Source organism: Nicotiana sylvestris, chromosome 3 (assembly GCF_000393655.2).
Source record: "Nicotiana sylvestris chromosome 3, ASM39365v2, whole genome shotgun sequence".
In the NCBI taxonomy this organism is placed as follows: domain Eukaryota; kingdom Viridiplantae; phylum Streptophyta; class Magnoliopsida; order Solanales; family Solanaceae; genus Nicotiana; species Nicotiana sylvestris.
The window spans coordinates 83,445,598-83,471,523 of NC_091059.1; the positions used below are offsets into that span (position 1 = coordinate 83,445,598).

At 38.6% G+C, this 25,926-nt stretch overlaps 1 long non-coding RNA gene across 2 annotated transcripts; it reads right to left on the bottom strand.

The window, feature by feature from the left end:
• Window positions 1–3,685: 3,685 nt before the first annotated feature.
• On the bottom strand, window positions 3,686–6,622 carry LOC104228291 (uncharacterized). Of its 2 annotated transcripts, none has more exons than XR_711305.2 (2): window positions 5,884–6,622; window positions 3,686–3,920 (listed from the first exon to the last, which is right to left on the bottom strand). It is a non-coding gene; the product is annotated as an uncharacterized lncRNA (long non-coding RNA). The 2 variants fall into 2 exon arrangements; XR_711304.2 differs by having other exon boundaries at window positions 3,686–3,946.
• Window positions 6,623–25,926: the final 19,304 nt, after the last annotated feature.

A 25,926-nucleotide genomic window follows, 5' to 3' on the forward strand; every position in this document is an offset into this window, starting at 1 on the left:
TTTACTTGGCGAGTAGTTGAAGGAAAGTGGTCGGGATTGAATCTAGAGAAGGAAAACAGGGCGGTTGTGGGAGCATCATCACAGCCAGATGTGCCAATTCCCGAATGTGTTGTACTTACTCCCTTAATGATTCCATCTCTAGGTCCATCCTAGACACATGTTCATCATTCCACGTATCATCTTTCTCTCCCGATCGCCTCAGGCTATCAGCTATTACTAGAGCATGTTTGGTCAGGTTATCTGTAAGAAGACATCTTCCTTTTCGATCTCAAGTTATGCGGTGGTTCTACCAGTTTTGGGTCAATACAAACCAACTTCTTCTTTTGGGGGGAATAATAATAAAGTAATACAATAAAAGAGAATAAAAAGAAAAATTAAAAGAATAGAATTCAATTTCAGTGTTTGCACAAATATAGGCACAAAAAACAGTTAGTTCACAAATTCAAGCAACCGCATTTCCTAAAAATTGAGGGACCTTTCTTTGTCGGAGGTAGACCTCAATCGCGAATATTAGACAAATAATTAGATTTGACACATTCAGATCCGAAGCAAATTTTGGGTTTCATTGATAATATTTGGATTGTAACAAGCGGGAGCAAAGGTTACATAATTATTTTCAATATTTATAACATTACATGGGATCAAACAAACTTGCCCTTAGGGAAATGGAAAAGTTCGAGATAAATATAGAAGATGAAATAGGGGTGAAATCAACCAGCTTCTAACATCCATCCCCGGAATCATTTCCTATCTCTTTTTCTTCTTCCGGTTCTTCTTCCCGGTATTTTTCAAATTCTTCTTCATCATCATTGAACTCAAGTTCTTCCTTTGGGTCTTCCTCTGGTTCTGTCTCAGACTCAATTAGTATACACTCATATACCCGGTCATCATCCTAGAGAGGTGGTAACATGTGATCAATTCACACTGGGGCCACTTGCCTGTACATGGAGGTAGTTAGGAAGTGGTGCGGAAAAATCTCATGATCGATTTGCAAAGCCGCTACTGAATTTTCCATCCAGGCTATTTCTTCCCAGCTTGGTCGGGCTAGCCATCTTCTTCATTGATCCAGACATAATATTCCAGAGTGCACCAAGAATTTTGACCCATTGGCATCGTGACTAGATTGTTCCACTCCTCCTGAAGCCTCCTTATCCTTGGTATCAGGATCGACCCATTGTACTCATCTTCATATAGTATTGTACTCATCCAGAGAGGTACATCCTGAATCAACCCAAACTGCCTGAGAATTAATAGGGGTGCAAATCGCTGAATACCCTCGAGTCCTATTAGCTCGATGAAATACTTCTAGGGAGTCCATAGGATTGCCTTGCCACTCAGCCATGACAGCTTCCAGTTTATCCACTCTCCGCTTAGGTTGGTTAGCATCTCCCTCCATTCTTCCTATCCACGTGGGGAGGCCCAATGCCTCATCCTCTTACTATGACTTCAAATCATATTGCTAACACCACAAAGTAGTCAATTGTGGCCTCTCTTTGAAAGAAGTGCTCTATGGCCCATATTTGAAGCAACAAGTTGCGGCCTTTGAATAAATCGTACCCCCTGGAACATGCAAACAATTCTATGAGAATTTCTACTAACACCATTGGTACTAAGGTGGCTTGGAGATTGCTCGGGAATGTTTACAAGACCATAGGCAGCAAGTTGATATTGATCCATCCTCTTCTTTGCATAAAAACCAGCAGTCCTAGCAGTGCCAACGAGAAGGTTATGGGTCAGAGAGTTTCCCAGGTTGCCTGATCACACTGAAATTCTTCTAGGTACCATTCATATCTCTCACGATGTCCAAACCTGCCAAACCCGTCGAACAATTTGTCCAGGCTTTCCCATCCATCTTCGAAGTTCCTTACGCTCCGACTACCTGCCAAACCCAAAACATCGATAAACCTGTAGCAGAGTATGGTGACCGGTAGTATTGGCTTCCTTCCTGCAAATGGAAGCTTTGTATGGTGGGTAACTTCTTCCAACGTTGGCACCAACTCACAATCAGCAAACATGAAAACCACTTTGGCTTGATCCCGGAACTCTATCAACAAACAAGTGAGTACCCTTTCGGCCCGAATGGTTAGTAGGGCAGTCAATGCTCCCAGGTGCATCCTGATTTTGTCTCCATACTTATGACAGATGTTCTTCCACCGTTTATTTAGCTTGTGTAGTGCTCACATTACCATATTGATTTCAGGGATGTTCTAGTTGATTTCTATTTTTGAATAGAGTAGAGTTAAAGAGGTTGATGAATGTTTGCTTCGGATATTTAGTGTCTCACCATCATTAGTTCGCCTTTTAAAAATATTTATGTCGTTGGGTGCATGACCCATTGACATTAGGGTGGCTTTCCTAATTATGTGTCAATGCCTAAGACTGACTCACCTAAGGTTTATGCAATATGACCTATGTTTTCTAAAGTAGAGTGTTCCCTAATTTTGAGTTGGATTGAATACTGCAAGAAGTTATGTTAGTTGACCTGACAAAGCCATTCTCTGAAACTAAAGAGTTTTGAAAGAAGGTTCAAAGGGGTATAACAGACAACTCTCGCGTGCCATTGTGTGTGATAGTGTACGGCCAAGACTCGATAGAAAAGAGTGTGATAACAGTATATATAAAGCGATAACATATAGTGGGATGTTAGTAAATATATTGAAGCAAACAAGTAAGTACATAATGAGGAAGTAAGCACATAGTTGCAAATTAAACACAGTTAAAGCAACATGCAAACATTTCTAAATTCCAAGTCTAGTCTAAGTCTACTAGGGTTAGAACCTAAGTGCGAATTCTCAACAGAGTCGTCATGTTATTGAACTCTATTTAGCACGAGTTAAAATAAGATTCAACCAGTGGTTTCCTTATTGATGATAAAAGAGAGTCACCACCTAATATTCAAAGGTATACTAGGGTACTTGTTTAATTTCTAAGATCATTTCCCTGTAAGGTTGCTAATCAGTGAGATTTTGGGTAAGAGTTCTTGTTCTTCTAAGGGTAAGGTTTTAGACACCCCTTAAAATCTGCATGAGGTAGCTCCATAGGACTTAGACTAGGTTTAAGGAATTAGATGTCTATATTCTACTTAGTTAAAGCTTAAAGGTTACTCTATGTCTTGTTTAAAGTTTATTATTTGAAGGAAAGTAGTATATGCATTTTAACAGAGAAGGTAACTATAACTCATAAAAGCCTTTGAGGAAATCTCACATAATTTGAAAGAAGTTTGGAAATATATCTATACCATTTATATTTGCAAGCTTTATGAAAATATGGCAAAGTTTTAAAATACTTTGTCTTTTAAAAGGGTATGACTACTTGTATAATTCTAGTGAATAAAGGTTGTTTAACGAAATAGGCCTTAGATATACCTTGAAGATTGATTCTCAAATTTATACACGAATTCAAACCATTTAAAAGTCCTTGATTGTAGCCGTGTTTGATTCACAGAAATAGCCAACTTTGGAGATCATTTTTGGTTTGCTCCTATTTTTGCCTGTTTTTTTAAGGAAAGATGTTGTCTTTGCAAATTTGTCTTAGTTTCAAAACTTCATAAAAATCGTTAGTAAAAGTTGAGAGCTGAATAATATAAATGATTATCAAACAAGAATTATTCATTACTAAGAATTCTTCTTTTATCTTTAACTACGTCTTTAGGGCTTGCCTAGGTTCTTAACATAACTCAAAGAAATAAAGCAAGGTATTTAATCAAATATCATTAGTGTTATATACATATGAAAATAATAGTAAACTTAATAAAGCGATAGATGAAAGGAATGGACTCATAGTGCGGGCCTGAAAGAAATTGGGCCAAGCAGAAAATGAAGAGAACAACATCAGCTTCAGACGACCTCCAAGTTCATGGTAGAATTTGGCCTTGAGTTCTTTGAGAATTCGGCAGGCCCAACTCAGACACATGCGTAAAACTAGAGAAGGTTATTAGATATATAACCTAATACAATACATAAACACAAGTAACATCAATTTAGGCCTAAGATAAAGTTGTAGCCATCGACAGTAACTAAGAATCCAGAAAGTAATATGGAGTCACATATAATAAGGTAATTTACAATAAAAAAACTTTATTTCCATTGAACATTAAACCTAAAGAGATTAGAAAATGTCAATAGATTAACGACTTAGGATAAAATTTCGCCCATGGACACGGTACTCTTTGTATCCCTAGCACTTAAAAGTTCACAATGGTCTAAAGGACCCCGAGCAGTGCTTGTGTCAATGAGAGTAGCTCAACCAAGAACTAAATTCTACTCCCAAATACCCCTAACTACTCATGCTTACTCTTCTCTGCAGGTTTAGGTGCTAATTAGGTACTCAAAGTAAACTCCAATACCATTGTGATGATTATATACAAGGAGAGGTATATTTCAATAACTATCCAGAAAACCAAAGCATCACCAAACATCTAAGGATTTTCAAGCAAGAATGTAGTACTATCATGTAATCTTATCAAGCTTAAGAGCACTCAAACATGATCAATTATGGGTTCTAGCAAACAATGAGTAAACAACAACACAAGAATATAAGAACTTAGAATAGGTAAGTCATGTGGTTCAAAGGAGTACAAGAGGCATCAAGTGTATTACTCTCAATAATCCTTTTAGCAGGCTCATGCTTATGAAAGATCATTAACTATAATCACATATATACTTAATGGAAATATACATACAGACTAACATTCCACTTCTTACAAAGTGGGAAATTTAACAATTCACTTCAAAGTTCTTAAGAAAACAGGGGCAGGCAGATACATTGGCTAGTGATTTCTAAAGAGATCTTCATTCCATCTAGGTTGGGTAAGAGTTAAATATATAGTCCTATATTCACATAGGGTAGATAGACATGTAAAGGGCTTCTTCTAAGTCTATGGGTAAGCTTCAGTGAACTTAGTATGTTTCAATGTTCTGGAAACTCAGTCACAAACATGATATATCAGCAGCAGTTTCTTTTTAAGACATGGATGAGTTCGAATTTTCCAATGGGTGACATTAAAATGTGCACATGTTGTATTCTAACTAATACTAGAACATTCAATATGATTGAGTACCAAACAACATTGGATTAAACTAATATTGCCATTATAGTGGTCCTGAAGAGTGAGAGTTTATACTATGTAAGCATATCTTAGTTATAAGCTAAGTAGACCGGTCTGTCATAATGAAGTTTTGCAACACTTGATTCTATAAGATGGCATTCAACTATTACATATGCAATTTCAGTTAGGTTTAGAGACACGACTTAAACTATGTAGATAGCAGAAGGCAGAACTGAAATGCGTCTGTTTCCTTAGAGCTTAATCCAGTTAAGGCATTATCTTATATAGTGAAGTTCACAGATGTGATAAAATAGTTATGGGAGGTGATAGAAGGTTCTTACCCTAATTTTTTAAAGTTATAGAATCACAGAAGAACACATTAAAGAAGGAGACCGTTCAAGCATTATAAACTAACATGCTTAGATTAAGTGACAACCTTATACTTAACATCATGTATTCACATCCACTTATTCCAGATATCAAATGAATCATTCCAAAAATACTAAGGCAAACTAACATAGCATATATGAGAGCAGAACACCAGAAGATTAAAACAACAACTGGGGTCATTTGCAAGCTCTTTCAGAAGTTTAATATACGAGTTATCCCAAGATATATTCATTAGGGTTACCAGAACAAATAACTAGTACATGACTCTAATTTCAGAATATTAAGGAACTTATAGTTCTAAAGTTGATGAACTATTATGAATTGATAGCAAAGCATATAGAGATGATTGACAATAACATATTAGAGCTAGAACCATTTAACAAGATATAACAGAGTACATATAATATATAATTAAATGATCAAAAGAAAGGTTGAGGTTCACTGACCTTCTTTTGGGCAGTAAACCAAACCAAAGAGCTTCTTGTTTTTAGATTTTAAGACTCTGAACTCAAACTCGAATAGTGTGCAAACTCGAAATCGGAGAAGAAAAGAAATCAGTGAGTAATCTAGGGTTTAATTCTCTTTCATTTTTCTGTGTTGTATTAGGGGTAGGTTGTTGTTAGGTGAGAGCATTGAAAGCCCTAATTTATAGTGGCCATTGAAGCCTTAGGATTTCAAAACAGATTTAAACTCGCTAGTGGAGAGTGATGACTACTAGATGATTCAAGCATGATTGAGTAAAATCAGAAATGAGAAGAGGAGAAAAATCAATGAGAGTTTTACTTGAGAAGAGGGAATGTGACTGTTGATGGAAAAACCCATTGGGTAGAGCCCCGATGCCCAATAGTCATTGCATTTGACCTCTGGACCTCGAATAATCATGATGAGGTTCTGAGATATGCTCATGCATGCTCCAATTTAAAAGAGCACAACGGAAATCCGGAGATTCGAAGTTGCATCTTTGAGTCTTAGGGTTTTAGATTAGGGATTTCGAATTTGTGTGATGAAACGGTAATGAAATCGGCATGATTCGCGGTTGGGGAAGATAGAAAGTATGAATTCATGGTTGATTTATTGACTTTTCACGGATTTGTGCAAGGTTTTGTGATTGATGGAGGATGGAAGGACGAGGGAAAGACGATAAGAAAGGGAAAGGGGGCGACATGGTCAATAGAGAAATAATTTTAGGATTTGGGTATATTTAGGTCTTCTCTGGGTTAAATATGAGAGACATAATGGGAGCCGTTGGATAATTTGATCAACAGTTCCGATTTTTTTAGAGTTAGAAATTTTAAAACAATTTTATGGGAAAATATCGATGGCCGTTGGATTCTTGTGATCCAACGGAGGAGATAAAATGAGACTGGATCTTTAAAAATAAATGAAAAAATGGGATTAATCCTAATCCATTGATGATATTAATCAACGACTATAATGAGATGTGTTTGTTTTGTGAGTGAATTGGAATGGTGATGTGGCAATCTCTGATTGGTTCGTGGAGATAGGAATGGATTGCCAAGGTAGAGGGAGGAGGTTGTGGACGGGGTAAGGTCCATTTGGGCTTGGTGTTTTGAGTTGAAAATGATTTAAAGAGTAGCCACTTGGTATTTAATTAGGAAATTGCAATTGTAGCCTTTTTGAGTTTTAACCCTTTTATAATTAATTTAAATAAACTTAAATAATTTTCAATAAAATGTAATAGGAATTATAATTATCAAATGCACTACTAATTACTGTAATTAATTAATTATTTTAAAAATACTTTACTTTACAAATTATGATATTAATTTTTAATTATTAAAATAGTAGGCTAATTAACTAAAGATTAAGGAATAACTTATTAAATTAATTATAAAACCTATGTAATGTATATAAAAGGTTTTTCTAATAATCTCAAAATAGTAAGTGTGATATATTTTGTAAATATATAATACTAAATTCTTAATTTCATCACTATTAGTTACTAATTTTTATGAAAATAGGCATTATTGATAAAACATATTTTCAATGCCCAGCATAATAACAACAGTGAAATGCCACCCTTATGCTCCACATAGCCTATCCAGAACACACTCGAGGCCTCTAGGACCTCGTCCAATCATACCAACATGTTCCATAACATAACGCAGACCTTCTCGAGGCCTCAAATCACAACAAACAACCTCAAAACTACGAATCGCACATCAAAGCGTACTTAATGAACTTATACACTTTCAACTTCTACAACTCGCGCTGAATCATGTCAAATCAACCCGGAATGACGTTAAATTTTGCATGAAAGTCCCAAATGACACAATGGAGCTATTCCAACTATCGAAATCGAAATCGCAATCTGAACCTGCTATCAACAAAGTCAATGCGAGCTCAACCTTTTCAACCTTCCAAACCTTCAACTTTTCAAACTTTCACCAAAATGCATCAAATAAACCCATGGACCTCCAAATCCAAATCTGAGCATACGCCTAAGTCAAAAATCACCATATGAAGCTATTGGAATAATCTGAACACCATTCTAGAGTCATTTATACAAAAGTCAAACTCCGATCAACTCTTACCACTTAAGCTTCTAAAAAAGAATCATCATTCCAAATCAATCCCGAATCATCCGAAAACTGAACCCGACCATACATGAAAGTCACAATATATAATACGAAGCTACTCGAGACCTTAAGCCACCAAACGGGACGTTAATTCTCAAAATGACCACTCAGGTCGTTACATTCTCCCCCTCTTAAATAAACGTTCGTCCTCGAATGTGCCAAGAACCGGTCCGAAGCCACAAATTCACTTAAGTAACTCACCATACTAATACTCGCAGGTGATCCCACGTCACCCAAATCCACATAAGCCCGATAACACCCTCAACTGAAGATTATTCCTTACACCTACACCATAAGCCTTCGAACCAAATTTTTCACCATCCGATCATTTCCCAAAGACCCGATTCCCGCATAAACACACTGTATCAACCTTAGCCAGCTATCACAACTCATGCATACACCCACAAGGTATGACCACCTAACGTAATTACATCGCTGATATGACTGGAACAACAACTCTACCTACTATAACTACCTATTAGCAAATCCGGTACAGGCAAATAGCCTCATATCAACTAGAACCTTGTTCCAAACCTTTACAATGCTGAAAACGATGCAAGAAACATGAAGTTCTCATCACCACTCACAGAAATCAACAAGTCACACCTAACGCCACCTGTGCACATACCTCGCAAGCTAAACCCAATAAGCACAACATGAATATGACTGAATGCAAAGAGAAACACATGAGAGAAATATCAAACAAGTCCAATAGGCACAACTCCCTATCAGTACCATACCACAAATGCATCCCACTTGGGAGAATCAAAGCATATGAACTAATCACAAGGATCTCATCCAAATATAATTCCACCACGGTACGTAGCCCAATTCAAACATATCAAACCACAAAAAAATGTGAGAATCCCATCCTCAACTCTAAAACACAAGTATGATACACATCATACCAACCGACACCTTCCAACAACTCAATTCTACGAAATAAGTCACAACATGTAACGAACTTCCCATATTGGTAGATTATCTAAATCACAAATCATGAACAAACCATCCAGAAATCATATTAAAAACCACCATATTGCGTATCAAAAAGTCCCTTATAGTCTCATAACTCTAAATACTGAACAAACAAGATGACGAACACAGATTACCGCTATAGAATCTCTCAATAGAGGTAAACACATAAGCAAAGTACAAGAATAATAAAACTTGCACATATATGAACTAAGATAGAAGTAATCACAATGATAAATAGGACTAGATCAAAATGAGAATGATGCTCCTCTATGACAAATTAAAACCATACCTGTAACAACACCATCTGGTGCAGCAGCCTCATCCCTACTATGGAAAGCATATCAATGGGCCGGGCCTCCCCCTCTAGGGCGCCCTCTACCCGCTTGTTTTCCACCCCTAGCTGGTTGTGCAGGTGGAGTAGCAACATGAATGGAGCCTATATCTTGAGTGATCTGATAAAATCTGCCTCTCCCAAGCTTGGGACAATCTCTTATGATGTGCCTAGTATCTCCACACTCATAGCATATTACAGTCCATGTTTTCGTATGTGAGAGTATGTCGTAAGTCAATTGATGTAGGCTGAGAGTATGCTTTCGTATGTAAGTTAACCATGTTAACATGAAGGATAAAAATAGTTAAGATCATGAATAACAAGTACCAAGAGAGTTGGAAAGCTTAGAAGCTAAAGGAATGAAAGAAAATAAGTTTCATCGAAAGTCGACAAGTTGAGAATATTATAACATGTACTTTTGGGATAAGAATAGGGTGCTTAACATGATAGTGAGGTTATTTTATGAGTTATTAAAGTTGTATGATAGTCATGTATTACCGTTTGAAGTCAAGCGAGTTGTGGAACAAAAGTTGGAAAAAGTCATCACAAGTTACATTCATAAATGTGCTAAAAATCAGGTCAAATGTAGCTGGGATTTTATCCCAATGTACTTTGAATTATGGAGTGATACACCTATAAAATTGAGTATCTATGAGTCTAGTTTCTAATGCATTAAATCATTTGTCAATACAACATCAATGTAGAGAGATATTCGTATTTTCGCAAGATTACGCAGGGACCCACTTGGTCAGTGCCCTGCCTTTACCTGTTCTTATCTCGTTTTTTTGATGATATTTGATCATTTGTTGTCCTCCTTCCATCCTCACACTCTCCAAACCATCCCAAACAGCTCCCCAAGGCTCCAAATAAATTTTAACAAAGTATACCGTAATCCAACATCAAAGTTAGCAAAAGGTGAAAAATAACCCTTCCATGGTATTGTGATGTGAATAAGGATGATGGTGAGATAAGTTAAGCTTGGGGTTAGAAATTGATCTACTTCCTGAGGTATTTTTAACATCCTTTTGATGGGCTTTAAAGTTAATTACATTTGGTTTTGGTGTTGGAGTGAAAGATTACAAGATAACACTTAAAATGGGAAGAGATGTTGCTATATTTTGTTGGGTTGTTTTAAGGCTATAAACATATGTTTTTATGGATGGAAAATGGGGAAGATAACTTGATTATGATATTGTTTCTTTTGTTATGCATGTATATATGTTTATTAAGCAAATTGGTGAACGAAACATATGAAACTTGAGATTGGAAGTGAAGATTAGCTTTACGTCACTTCTATGGTGTTGTATTGCCATTGAGGGTTGTTGTAAGCTAAATATAATTTGGATTTTGAATTGAAACTATTGTAGGAGGTATGTATATTGTGTTCTTGCATGTGCTTAAGGTTATCTTGATATTGATTAAGTAATATCGATGGACTAAACATGAACTAGTGAATAAAGTTGTTAATTGAGGATAGTTGGAGCTGTAGATTGTTTCGTTTGTTATAAATATATGGTATACGGTTAGAATCACTGATGAATGACTTTATTATCATGTTAATGATATTGTTAAGTTAAATTAAGAACTCTATAAGGGGTGATATGGCATATATGAATTTCAATTGGAGCTTGCCGCTCGTCGTGAAGTAGTTGTGACTTGTTGTTGTTATATGGTATTGTCACACCTCCTTTTTACTACACCCAGAAGGGTATAAGGGAGTTTTTCCAAATAAAGTGACAATCGAAATAAGATTATTTATATTAAATCAGAGTCGCCACTTGGGATAATTTATTGTGTCCCAAGTCACCAGTTTAAAATCCCGAATCGAGGAAGGTTAACTCTTATTTGTTGTCTGTGAACACAGAAATCCGAGTAAGAATTCTGTTAACCCGGGAGAAGGTGTTAGGCACTCCCAAGTTTTGTGGTTCTAGCATGGTTGCTTTGATCATATTTGGCTTATTAAATTGTCTAATTACTTATTTTAGAACCTATGTGCATTTACCTCTTTTAATTAAGAAATTATTCTAAAATAAGTCATGCGTACGTGTACTCATTTCATTTGGTACGTAAAATATCATGTCACGCGTACGTGTCCAAAATTAATCACGCTTTATTATTATTAAGAAATTTTGGTCAAAGTTGCGCGAACGCATACTCCGGGTTTGTTTTTAGATAGATTAAGTCGCTCTTAAAGCATTTTCTACGAATATTTATCTTAGAAACCGTAATCATGTCACGCGAACGTGTACATAATCACGATAATAAATTAGTATTAGTACACAAATAGTACAAAAGAACCCCTTTTTACGGTCAACATATTTTAATCAAATGTTCACAAGGTACGATTAAACAACTAAAGTTCTTTCAATCAAATGTTCACAAGGTACGATTCTTGGATTCTAGTGAACCAAAGCCCTATCGTAAATCAAGAACTTGATATGCAAAGAAATTAATATGAATAAAATCAAGAAACGATTGAATGAAATCCCAATTAAGCCAAAAGAGAAATTTACCCCCAAAATAGCTAAAGGAACTGACCTAGTTGAGCATTAATACCATAACGCCTACTGCCACTTTATTGCTGAAATTTCCAACAGGTACAATAAAAGAGAAGCTCCAAAACAGTAATCCCAAACCAGTTACGGACTAGAAACTAGAACCGGAATCACAACCTCAAACAGACCCAGCTCGATTGGCTGATTTTCACATTGGTTCAGGGTGGTTTTTCGATGGTTTAAGACTGGTTTTAAAGGTGACAGTAGGGAAGGATGCCTGTTGGTGGTCGCCGAATTAATTTTCCGGTCAGCTCGTAAGTAAATTTTCGGCCAGACCTGAATTTCATGTAACAACAAATAAACAACAAAAGTAACGGAAGTGAGATCGAAACCAGTGGTTATTAGCTCGTTTTTGTCTCTTCACTTTCGTTTTCTTTTCTTTTCTGCAAGTTGCTGCTAATTTCCTTTAGACCTTTGGTTGCTAGGTTCAGGGAGATGGGGTGGTCAATTTTTGAAGGTTAGAGATGGGTTTTTCTTCGCTAATGGAGAAAGGGGGAACGACTGGTGTTTTTTGGTCTATTCCTTTGGTTTTTTGTGTGCTCCAGATATATTTTGTTGCTTCTCTCTTGAAGAAGACCTTCAGGGGTGGTGTCCTCTAGGTTGTGAATTGCGGCTGATGTTCTACTCTTAGGGGTCTAGGTATTTGTAGGGTTTTTTTAGGTTAAGGGGTATGAGCCTAAGAATTATGGGCTTGGAAATTATGGGGCTAGGTCCTAAAATTACGCTAAAAAATGGGTTGTTTGAGCCCAAATTTTATTGTTTCCACGGACGAGACTAAAAACACGACCTCATTTACTAATTAATCCTACTTAAGTAAAAATAAATATTAAAACAAGACTAACCATTAAAACAAACTTATTTTTGGCATTTTCAAATATCATATTAAAATAAAAATAAGGTAATATTTTTGTATTATTTTTTTAGTTTTAGGAAAGGTATATAAACTAAAAGCAACTAAAAGCAAAAAATATTTTTGTAATTTTTATTTTGTGATAAAATAAAGTAAATGGGTCAAAACTAGTTAAAATAACTATATTAGACCTAAACTAGATATTTAAATACAAAAATGTGTAAAATCTTGGGGAGGGTCAAAAATCACATGTCTACAGCTGCCCCTCTTTGACTGGAAATGAGAAGAGCTTTTAGAAAAAGAATGACTAGATAGGTTTTTTGACCCTACCCTTATTTGGAGAGACTAAAACTAAGAGAAAAAGGGAATGTCATCGAGCCCTGGTATCTGAGATGCCTACATATGCTTGGCTATAAAGGAATCAGGCCACGTGTAGTTCAGAAATGAGTGAGATGATGGAGTATACTGAGGTGGAGAGCCGGTCGAGGTGCCGTTCTGTCGAGGTTCCGCTCCGCGGTCCTATTATTAAATCAAAAATAAAAAAAAATAAAAAAAGACTAGCTAAGCCTGTCAACTATGAGTTACAAGATTCCTATCTATAAGTCTTCTGAAGCTTGATCTTGAGTCTTGAATGGTTCTTCATGCAGACTCTAGATTTAAACCTTGGCGCTTGTTAGCTACAGGTGCTAGCTCGCTCTTCTTCAGCTTTTCGGATCAAGATCGGACATGTGGTGCTTGTGACTTCAACCACGTCTTGAACAGTTCACATCTTTCTCAGCTTCTGTATTTTGGATTTACTTCTCTTTTTTTTCTTTCTTTTTGCCCTCTTTTTTATTCTGGATTGAAAATACTTTTGTTGGTCATCTTGGACTGTTGACCCGCATTCTTGCCGTGAGCTTCTTTTGTTGCTGATTTGAATTGCATTCTAAAGTGAATTCCCATATTTTCCAGGTGCGTGCCTGATTGCCAAAACTTGAACTGTCTTCCTTCGAAACTTGAACTGCCTTCCCTTGTTCTCCAGGTGGGCGCCCGATTGCTGAAACTCGAACTGCTTTCCTTGAAACTTGAGCTATTTTCCGTTGTTCTCCAGGTTGGCGCCTGACTGCTGAAACTCAAAATGCTTTTCCCTGAAACTTGAGCTGTCTCCCCTTGTTCTCCAGGTGGACGCCTGATTGCTGATCTTGAACTATCTTTTCCTTAAACTTGAACTGCTTTCCCTTGTTCTCTAGGTAGGCATATGATTGCTGAACTCGAACTTCTTTTCCTTGAAACTTAAACTGCTCTCCCTTGTTCTTCTAGGTGGGTGCCTGATTTCCAACACCTGCACTGCTTTTTCCTCGAAACTTGCACTGCATTTCCTCGAAACTTGAACTGTTTACCCTCGAAACTTGAACTATTTTCCCTTGTTCCCCAAGTGAGTGCCTAATTCCCAACACTTGCGCATGTTTTTCCTTGAGACTTGAATTGCTTCTCCTTGTTCTCCAAATGGGCGTCTGATTTCCAATAGTTGCTCTGTTTTTCCTTGAGACTTGAACTGCTTCTCCTTGTTCTCCAGTTGGGTGCCTGATTTCCAACACTTGCACTATTTTTCCTTGAGACTTGAACTACTTTTCCTTGTTATCTAGGTGGGTGCCTGATTTCCAACACTTGCACTGCTTTTCCCTTGAAACTTGACTTGTTTTCCCTTGTTCTCTAGGTGGGCTCCTGATTGCTGAACTTGAACCGTCTTCCTTTGAACATTACTTCTTTCCCTTTATTCTCCAGGTGGGTTCCTGATTGCCAAAACTTGAACTGTCTTCCTTCGAAACTTGAACTGCCTTCCCTTGTTCTCCAAGTGGGCGCCCAATTGGTGAATCGAACTGCTTTCCTTGAAACTTAAGCTGCTTTCCCTTGTTCTCCAAATGGGCACTTGATTGCTGAACTTGAACTGTCTTCCTTTGAAACTTGAGTTGTTTTCCCTTGTTCTCCAGGTGGGCGCCTGATTGCCGAACTTGACCCGCTTTCCCTTGAAACTTCTTTCTCTTGAAACTTGAACTGTCTTCCATTGTTCTCCAGGCGGGCACCTGATTGCTGAACTTGACCCGTTTTCCTTTGAAACTGCTTTTCCTTGAAACTTGAACTATCTTCCCTTGTTCTCCAGGTGGGCGCCTGATTGCCAAACTTGACCCGCTTTCCTTTGAAACTGCTTTCCCTTGACACTTGAACTGTCTTCCCTTGTTCTCCAAGTAGGCGCCTGATTGCTGAACTTGACCTTCTTTCCTTTGAACTTGTGCCATCTTCCCTTATTCTCCAGGTGGGCGCCTGATTGTTGAACTTGACCCGTCTTCTCTTGTAACTTGAAATGGTTTTCCCTTGTTCCTCAGGTGGGTGCCTGATTACAACAAGACAGACAAAAGAAATTTTTCTGCCCCAGTTTGATATTGGGAACATCTGTGAGTGTTAAACGAATCATATTACCCAAAATCTCTAAGAATTTAAAAGCTAACTCCCATTATCCAGGAGGGTCCTGAAAATTAAATCTTATCTTAAGAGTAAAAACTTGAAAGCTAAATTCTATTTCCTAATGTTAAAACTTACGCTAAATATCATTATTTATGAGGGTCCTAAAAACTCAAAATTAAATCCCATTATCCAGGAGGGTTCTGAAAAAACGAGAATGAACTTACTTGAGCCATGCTTTCTTCCTGGAGGATCTCTACAGAACGAATAAAATTCCTTGCCCCTGAACCATGCTTTCCTCATGGAGGATTCCTACAGATCGAACATATTTTTCTTTCCCCTTCTCAAACCGCCTTTGTGCTAACAAAATTTGGGCACGACACTTGAAAAAAATTCAAACTTCCAAGCTTTGATTTGGACACAATTTTCATCCCTGTTTCAAACAAAGAAAACTTGTGAGTTTATAGATATGGTGGTTGGTTTGTGGCCTTGACTTTGAGGGCGATTGCTCTTTCACTTCCCATGATAACTTTGATTTCAACTCGAAAGACCTTGCTTGTTTATTGACTAACCACTTTCTCTATCACCCTTATTACTGAAAATACCTCTGATCCGTTCAAACCCAATATCCTCTATCTATTGCATTTTGCTCATAAATTGACATTTACCGAACCTTTGTATTTCACATGAATCCCCAAAGCACGTTGATTGTTACCAACTCAGTGCGCGTACTATTCTTTCCTGACGTATGTAGATTGAAAACTTTGTATTTCACATGAATCCCAAAACACGTTGATTGTTACCAACTCCGTGCGCTTGCTGGTCTTTCTTGACTTATACCACTTTGATGTGCTAGCCAAACCCCGCTTGCTGCAATTGAAAAGATGGTAGCAAATTTTGAAGTCATTTCTCACTTGTTCTGGTCAAACAGACTCAGGAAGAGGAAGTAAACAAGACAAAAGGAACAGAGTAAGGGACAAGGAAAAGAGATGATTCCTAACGAGAAAACTACAAAGTTGAAACTTATCAAATGTGGATACCAACTCTAATGACCATGACATGCACCTTTGGATTAAGTGGCCTAATCTATCGAGCAAGTCTAATGTTCAACTCTTGTTGTACCTCTGAGTTGTGAAACTGAGCTTCAATGCTCTGATTATCCTATCTGATTCACGGTCCTTATTCGACTTGTAGTGCCCGAAGGGTTTTCATCATCAAGCCTCTCTCATTTTGTTCTTTCTCTCAACTCACCATCGCCTTATGGTGCCTGTGAAGGTTTTCACCAATAAGACTCTCTCATTTTGTTCTTTTCTTCTTAATTCACCATCGCCTTTTGGTGCCTGTGAAGGTTTTCACCAATAAGACTCTCTCATTTTGTTTTTTTCTTCTTATTTCCTCGGATTCTGTAGATGACAAGGCATTAACCATGGTAAAACATCATATACTCTTGTCATGTCTAAACTCAGCACTCTCAAAAATTATCTGGGAGGTCTTTTTTGGACTGTAATGTGGCTTTTGGATAGGGTTAGAAAGAAAGGATATCATAAAGGCTCAAAATAACTAAGACGACGGGTTTAATTTATTTATAACTTTTGGAATCCATTCTAAAAACATTGCCCCAATTTCTTAAAATAAAGGAATTTGATTTTTTTGATGGATTTACTAAGAAAATCTCCCCCACTTTCGACTTCGTGGGATTAAGAAATATTTTATTTGGTATGACCGAACCGTAAGGCTGCCTACGTATCTTATGGTGACAAGAATCAGGTCAAACGTAGTTCACAAGAATACTTTCTTGTTACTACTTTCCTTTTTCTTTCCCTTTTTTTTCTTTTTCCTTTTTTTATCTCCATTTTTCTCTCCTTTTTTTTTGAATTTTTTCTTTTGGAATGAACCTTTTAAAATAAACCTATGGGGACATAAACGTTTTTTTCCGTATGACTCTAACTTGATTCCAAAAGAGGGGAGGTCAAAGAAATCAGTACATGCTCAAAAGGGTATCAAATGGTATAAGTGTTTGGGTAGCTAAAAGAGGCCTACTAATCCCTAAAAATGCCAAGTACAACACATGCAACTTGAAATGAAAATTGAAGATCATGCACAATATTTCTTTTGCGGCTTTGGCATTGATATCATTAATATGCCTTCCACTTTTCTTTAGCACCTTGTCAAGTTTAGAACCCTCGTTGGGTGATTCCCTCTTCACAATGGATATCCTCTGTCAATTCGGAGAAAACTTTCTTGACTTTATCTTGTTACTTGAGGTACACTTGAACTCAAAACTACTCGCTTCAAATTGTCTAGGATGCACTCTCCTTTAACGAATTCTTGTCATCCCATTAACTTCCCAAATTATTTGCCCCAGTTTCACACAGTTCGGGCTTCCAATGATCTCAAAGTGTCCCTATCATCCTCAAAATTGCTTCATTATTTCATGATTAAACTAACTTTTAAGACCAGGCCTAGAATTATGCGTGCATGTCATGTTACTAGAGCCAGCATGAAAAGAACTATAAAAGTAAAAGAGAGATAAACAAAAATGACTAGAAATAACAGTATATAGAAAATTGCATTAGACAGACGGTGAAAGGGTTTGAACAACAAGACAAGCAAAATACACTAGGATACAACTCTGGAACAAACCTAGATAACACTATATGAGTTACTACGACTAAAGGAACTTGACAAAATAAAAAGGATAGAAGGGTTTGAGGCACAAGATAATATCCGGATTACAACCCTGAAATAACCCGGACAACATAAATGACAACAAAATAAACCACCAAGACTCCTTCCCGGCTAGCCAAGAGATGGAGCGTCTTTCCAATTACCAAGCACGACATCTTAGCCACTGAGTTCCGCATCAACATTACTAGGACCTTCCCAAGTCTCCATCACATTGACTTTAGCAAATTACGTTTGGGTCCCTTTTGCCGTCTCGTTCTTAAGATCAACCTCTGATAGAGCTGAAAGCTTTGCAACACGTGGACCTCCGAGGATCTCAGAAGAATTCTCATATTCCTTTTCAAAACAAATCATACCCACCATATGCGTCTTATTATAAACAGGCGATGGACTTTGGCTAGTGTCTACTGCATCTGAATTTTGCACGACAATGTCACCGGCATCAATAAGCTTCTGAATTGCTTTTTTCATATGCCAACACTTTTATATGTTGTGACCTGGGGCATCAGAGCAATATGCACACCTTTGAGAATAATCAAAATTCTTTGGAAGAGGGTTCGACATTTTTATCTGAATCGGCTTCAACATGTCCAATTGCCTCAACCTTTGGAACAAACTGGCATATGATTCTCTAATAGGAGTGAAAGTCTTTTCCTTTTGCTTTTGCATTTTCATTTTGTACTCTGTCCTCGGTTGGAACCTTTTGCGGGTAGTTGGTTGATATGCTTGAGGGGGCGGGTAAGACATTTGTGGAAGTGGTGCAGGCTATCGCGGGTCTCGTGGGTGTGGAGCATATGGTGGTGCATTGTGGACGGAGTACTGGGAAGGTGATGTACAACTTTGGGGGTTTTGTGGAGAGAAGTAGCATTGTGGAGGATTATCTGGAGCACAGGGATATCCATGGGGTCGATATCGAGGCTTAAAGCGTTGATCAGGAATGCCCACTGATCCTGTCGTTGGTGCGGCTCACCAACATCTTTTCTATTTCTCTTTCTTCCATCCAAACTTACTGAGATGTTTTGAATGTCTTTTGTAGTGTCTTTCAATGCAGAATAACTCATGATTTTGCCTGACTTGATTCCCTCTTCTACCATCTGCCCCATTTTTACCACATCATTGAAAGGTTTACCCAAGGCCGGGATCAAATGACTGAAGTAGGTGGGACCCTGGCTTGTAGGAAAAGCTCAACCATTTCTTTTTCACCAATCAGGGGACTGACCTGAGCAGCTTGTTCCCTCCATCTGAGCCCAAACACCCTAAAGCTTTCCTCCGATTTCTTTTCCATATTAGATAGGGAGGAGCGGTCTGGGGTAATGTCTATATTGTATTGAAAGTGTCGAACAAAATCTTGAGCCATGTCACCCTATGTATGCCATTTACCGACATCTTGACGAGTATGCCATTCCAAAGCTGCCCCAGTCAGGCTCTCACTGAAATACGACATAAGAAACTCACCTTTCCCGCCAACACTTCTCATTTCACTGCAATAACCCCTCATATGGGCTACTGAATCTCCACGCCCATCATACAAGTTAAACTTTGGCATTTTAAACCCTTTCAACTTTCTGGATATCTCATCTTGCTCCACTGTCTTAGCAGGCTTTGCAGTTTCACCGGGAAGCTCAAAATGAGGAGCGTAAGAGTATGGACCCGAGACCTTGAAAATTGGCTTTGGAGCATAGTGTTGGGCATCGGGGATTTTGAATGCAGTCTCGCTAGAGAATTGAGGAAAGGTAGCATGTGGATGAGCTGCAAAAACATTAGTGGTCAAAGGAGCGGGATATGAGGTGGTTCTGGGGGGTGGAGTGTGAAAAGTTTGTGGGGAGATATCCTGGATTTGTGACAGTGGTGGAATGGTGACAAGACTTTCAGTGTAGTTAGTGGGAACTGATGGTGGAGGATGCCCACTAATCCAAGCTTGGTATATTTCGGCCATCTGTCCTTTCAACCTTAAGACCTCTTCTTTCAATTCAGATTCCGACTCATTAATTTCCTTAGCCGGAGCAGTAACGCCCGTGTTCAACTCTTTGCCAGCCATGACTACATTGATCTTTGACTTTGTGTTAAATGGATAAGTTACTTAAGAACCACAAACCAACCACCCTTCTGCTCATTGAAGATATCAAAAGGAACAAAGTGGGGTCATCCTGTTAGCGTTAGGGCATTTAACAACTAACAATATCACATTGCGTGCAATACACCTAGCAACAATTAATGGTTCTAGAATGACTTCGAGGGTCACAAGGTCACTTGGCATCATCCCAATTTGTTCCCTTGAATCTTCTCTTTTCGTTTCTTTTCTAGCACTTGCTTGCTCATTTCCCTTCCTCTTTTTTTCTTCTTCTAATTATCACTCTTTTCTTTCCTCTCATTTCTCACATCCCATAATTTCATCTTTTTTTTTTCTTTTAATTGTTTTTTTCTTTTAATAAAAAAATGATTCGATCGAACCCTATGTAGGTTGCCTACGTATCATGATGCCGCATAAATCAGATCTTTGTGTAGTTCGGGAAGATCGGGAATAAAGTAAATAAACTAACATTTTTTTTATTATCTTAATAACTACTTTGACGAAAAAAGGCAAATAAAAGAAGCAAATCTTTTTTTTGAATTTTCTAGACTTAATGTTCTATAGTTTATTCTAAACTTGAGCATATATTTTTCTCTTTTCTTTTTATTTCTTTTTGAAACAGATACTCTTATTATAAATTATTAAGGAAAAACTCCTAGAAGAGAGATATTTTTTTTGGTTTTTTTAGAAAGGAAATCTAAAGAATGAACCAAAGAAAATATTTTGAATTTTTATTTGATACAATGAAGAAAAACTTCGTAACGAGAAATGAAAAAGATAAAAACTGTTTTTGTTTTCTTCTATGTATAATGTCCTAATGTTCTAGTAAAAATAAAAAAAATATATTTTTGTTTTGTTTTTTTAATATATTTCCAAAAGAAGAACCTCAAAAGAAATCTTTTTTTTTTTGGATTTTTAGAATTAATATCTTAGAGAAAACTTTTAAAGAGGTATTCAAAAGAAAATTCTTTTTTTTTGAATTTTTAGTCTTAATAAACTAAAGGAAATATAAAAGAAATTTTTATTTTGAGTTCTAGATATTAATTTCCTAAGAAAAACCACAAAAGACTTTTTTTTGAACTTCTAGAGTTAGCATTCTAAAGAAAACATCTAACAAAAATATAAAAACACAAAATCTCTTTTTTTTTTTTTGGATTTTTGATTTATTACACGTCTTTTTTTCAAATACAAAATAGGAAATACAATAACAAAAGACACAACAAACTTAACTAGCCTATGACAGACTCTAATATCACCTAAAAGACTTGACATTATTGTACAAAACTAGAAGGTAAAATATGACATAAGAATAAAACAGACTCAACACACAACATAAAAAGATCCTTAAGCAAACTCCTGAATGAACGATCTTGACTGGATGGTCCTAACGCGTCTGTTGTGACAACTCGACCGGTCGTCTTAAGAATTAACACCCTAATCCCCTATTAACTGTTTTCCCTGAGTTTAATTATGCTATTTTGATTTGTCGGGATGTTCGGTTTTGAGTTTTGGAGAGTTTTGGGACACCTAGTCCCTAAATGAGAGCTTAAGTGTTGGAAAGTTGGCCGTTATCGGAACAGTGTGAAGACGACCTCAGAATGGAACTCCAATGGTTCAGTTAGCTCCGTTGGGTGATTTCGGGCTTTGGGGCGTGATCGGATTGTGTTTTGGAGGGCCGTAGCTAATTTAAGCTTGAAATGCCGAAAGTTGAATTTTTGGAGTTTCCAGTTCGATAGTGAGATTTTAATTCGAGGGTCAGAATGAAATTCCGGAAAATGGAGTAGCTCCATAGTGTTAAATGTGATGTGTGTGCAAAATTTCAGGTCATTCGGACGAGGTTTGATAGACTTTTTGATCGAAAGCAAATTTCTAGAGTTTTGGAGTTCTTAGGCTTGAATCCGAGGTTAAATTGGTGTTTTGGGGTTGTTTTCAGCATTCCAAAGGTTGGAACAAGTTTGAATGATGTTTTAGGATTGGTTGGCATGTTTGGTTGAGGTCTCAGGGGCTTCGGGTGAGTTTCGGGTGCTTAACGGAAGATGAATTTAGACTTAGGAAGATTTTTGCATTGCTGGTATCTATCATAACTGCACCTGCAGTTTGGGTCCTGCAGGTGCGGATCCGCAGAAGCGTCATTTCAACCGCAAAAGCAGAACTGGGGAAGTCCAGCAGGAGCCACAGGTGCGAGAAGGATACCGCACCTGCGATGCCGCAAGTGCGAAAAATGTATCGCAGGAGCAGATATTTGGGACGTTAGTGATTTTCGCAGATGCAGTCAATTCTTCATAGAAGCGGGACCACATGTGAGGTCCCTTGACCGTAGATGCGGAAACAGCTAGGCAAAAATATGAAATTTTGAGGGTTTAGTTTCAAAAGTTGGAAATTCGATTTGGAGCTCGGGATAGGGTAGTTTTGAGAGGAAATTGAAGAGGAGATCATTGTGTAACGATTCGTTAATCCTTTCTAGTTATATTCCATCAATCTATAGTTAGTTTCATCATTTAATTTCGGATTGGAGATGAAAATTGGGGAAAAATTGGAAGAAAGTTTTTAGACCTAGAATTCGACTTTTGATTGAGAATTTGACCTTAGATTTGAATAATCTTGGTATGTATGGACTCGTGAGAGCGTGAGGATTCTGAAAATAAAATTTTTACCTGATTTCGAGACGTGGGCCAGAGGGCGTTTTGGTCATTTCACATAGTTTCACGTGTTAGCTTAAAATTTAATTGTAGAATCAGTTACTTGAAGTGTTATTTACATTATGCAATTGAATTGACTAGATTGGGGCCATTTGGAGTTGAGTACTCGTGGCAAGAGCGTGGTTTCGGGTTGATTTTGAGTGAGTTCAAGGTAAGCGACTTGTCTAACCTTGTGTGGGGGACCTCCCCCTTAGGATATGATATATTTGATAATTGAAATGCCTTGTACGTGAGGTGACGAGTGCGTACTTGAGCTAAATGTTGAAAAATCTGGTTTTTCCTTAAGTATTTCAATTGCGAATTTAGCCTGTTGCTAGTTTAGAAAAGCATGTTTAGTTGACTTAATTGCCATTTGCTTAAATTGCCTTAATTGCATTAAGTGAAGCATGTTAGGCTATAATTAACTCTTTACTTGGTACGGCGTTTAGCTTAATTGGGTATTCTTGTATTGCTGCTGTGTTTCTTTACTTGGGACTGCGGGACATCATCCCGAGAGATCCCCTGTACATATTTATGATCTGAACTGAGGTGCGGGATACCAAGAGATCCCTGGCACGTATATTGAGGATACCAAGAGATCCTCGGGATACCGAGAGATCCCTAGAATATATTAAGGATACCAAGAGATCCCTAGCATTTATTGGGGATACCAAGAGATCCTCGGGATACCAAGAGATCTCTAGCATATATTGAGGATACCAAGAGATCCTCCGGATACCAAGAGATCCCCAGCTATCATCCTTGTTATGAGTGGTACTTCCTAGTGTTGCCTTTATTTCTGTTTTCGTTATTGTACTCCTTGTTATCTTGTGTAGATTTTTACTATAGATTCTCAATTGTGCTATTTATCTTATCCTGTCATCTCATTATTTGTTTAACCTTAGTAGGACCTTGACCTTCCTCGTCACTACCCAACCGAGGTTAGGCTTGGCACTTACTGAGTACCGCTATGGTGTACTCATGCCCCTTCTACGCATGTTTTTCATTTGCAGATCTAGGTACCACTACTCAGGCCTATCATCCTTGAAGAGGCTACTACTCTAGAGACTTCGAGGTACATCTGCCGTGTCCGCAGACCGAGAAGTCCCTTTCTATTCTTACTTTTAGTATTTAGCCCTTCTGTATTTTTTTCTTTTCTTTTTAGACATTCCGGAGTTAGAGCTATGTAGTATTGATCTTAGCTTGTGATTTGTGGGCTTCCAGGTCTTGGATTCATGTTTTGGTATTGAGAGTTAAACATGGTGTATGCCGAACGACACATTTAAACACTGTTACTGCTTTATTTCTGTCTTAAATTGTTTTACTTCCAGAAATTTTGGTTTTTCTTCCGCAATTTAGGCTTACATAGTCGAAGAGACTATGTGCCGTCACGATGGTTCACGGAGGGAGAAATGGGGTCATGACAAGTTGGTATCAGAGCTCTAGGTTTATAGGAGTCATGGATCACAAACCGAGTTATTAGAGTCTCGCTGATTGGTACGGAGACGTCTGTACTTATCTACGAGAGGCTATGTAACTGTTAGAAAAATTCTACTTCATTTGATTTCCTCGTCGTGCAATATTTTGACATCATAATTCTAAACTTCTGTCTTCTATTCACTCACAGATGGTGAGGACACATGATACCCGAGATGATCAGACACTCGCACCCCCTACTGCAGCCGTCAGAGGCCGGGGCTGGGGTAGAGGCCGAGGACACGCACGTGGTGCAGCCAGAGCACTTGCGCGAGCTACCGCCGAGTCACCACCAGAAGTTTCATTCGGAGTCCAGGCACCTGACACGCCTACTGCTACCACTACTCCAGCTTTCCAGGAGACTTTGGCACAGTTCATGAGCATGTGCACCACTCTAGCTCAGGAAGGGTTTCTTCCCCTTGCTGCAGCCACATCTCAGGCCGGGGGAGGAGCATAGACTCCCGCCACCCACACTCCTGAGCAGCGAGTGCATGTTGAGCAGGTCCCTGAGATTATTCCTATACCGCCTGCAGTGCCAGTTTAGCCCGAGGACAGGGCAATGACTTTCGAGGAGGAGCAGCTGAGGCTTGAAAGGTTCAAGAGGTACAAGCCTCCTGTATTCAGTGGTCTAGCATCGGAGGATGCTCTGGGATTTTTATATGAGAGTTACCGCATTCTCCGTACCATGGGTATATCAGGATCGAGCAGGGATTCCTTCACTACTTTCTAGCTTCAAGGAGCCGCTTATGAGTGGTGGCGCACCTATGAGTTAGACAGTCCGGATAAGGATGCTTCACTGACTTGGACTCAGTTTTCAGTTCTGTTCCTGAGAGAGTATGTTCCTCAAAGCCTCAAGGACGCATGGCGTGCCGAGTTTGAGCATTTGCACCAGGGTGCTATGACTGTCTCAGAGTTTGTTGTCCATTACACCAGTTTGGCTAGGCATGCACCAGCCTTGGTTTCTACTGTCCGCGAGAGGGTTTGTCGGTTTATTGAGGGCCTTATTTCTAGCATCAGGTCTAGCATGGCTCGTGAGTTGGATATGGATATTTCTTATCAGCAGGTGGTGAGCATTGCTAGGAGGATTGAGGGTATGCATGATAGGGAGAGAGAGGAGAAGGAGGCCAAGAGGTCTTGAGTGTCGGGCCATTATTCTGGTGCTCGTACCCCAGCTGCAGGTCATCATGGTAGGGGTTATATGAGTTTCCTCGTTCATTCAGCTCTTCCAGCACCTAGTGCTGCTCCAGCTCCTCCCAGGCCTTAGGAGACTTATTATGAACCTCCGGTTTCTAGCGCGCTTCCAACGCGGGGTGCTTTCAGAGGTCAGTTCAGCAGACCTGGCACGAGCCAGTCACAACCGCCACGTCCTCCCAAAGCTTGTTTTGAGTGTGGTGACACATGCCACGTGGTGAAGGATTGGCCCAAACTTGGGAGGGGTGCACCTCCACAGACTTCTCAACCACAGTGTGCCCCGCAAAGTTCTCAGGCTATGGTTGCAGCTCCAGTTGCTACCCCACCCGCTCAGCCAGCTAGAGGTGGAGGTTGCGGTAGTAGAGGTCACCCTAGAGGGGGAGGCCAGGCCCGATACTATGCCCTTCCTACCCATACCAAGGTTGTTGCTTCCGATTCTGTAATCACAGGTATTATACTAGTTTGTCGCAGAGATGCATCGGTTCTATTCGATCCAGGCTCCACTTATTCTTATGCTTCTTATTTTGCTCTGCATTTGGGTGTATCTTGGGATTCTTTGAGTTCCCCTGTTTATGTTTCTACTCCTGTGGGAGATTCTCTTGTTGTGGACCGCATTTATCGGTCGTGTTTGGTTG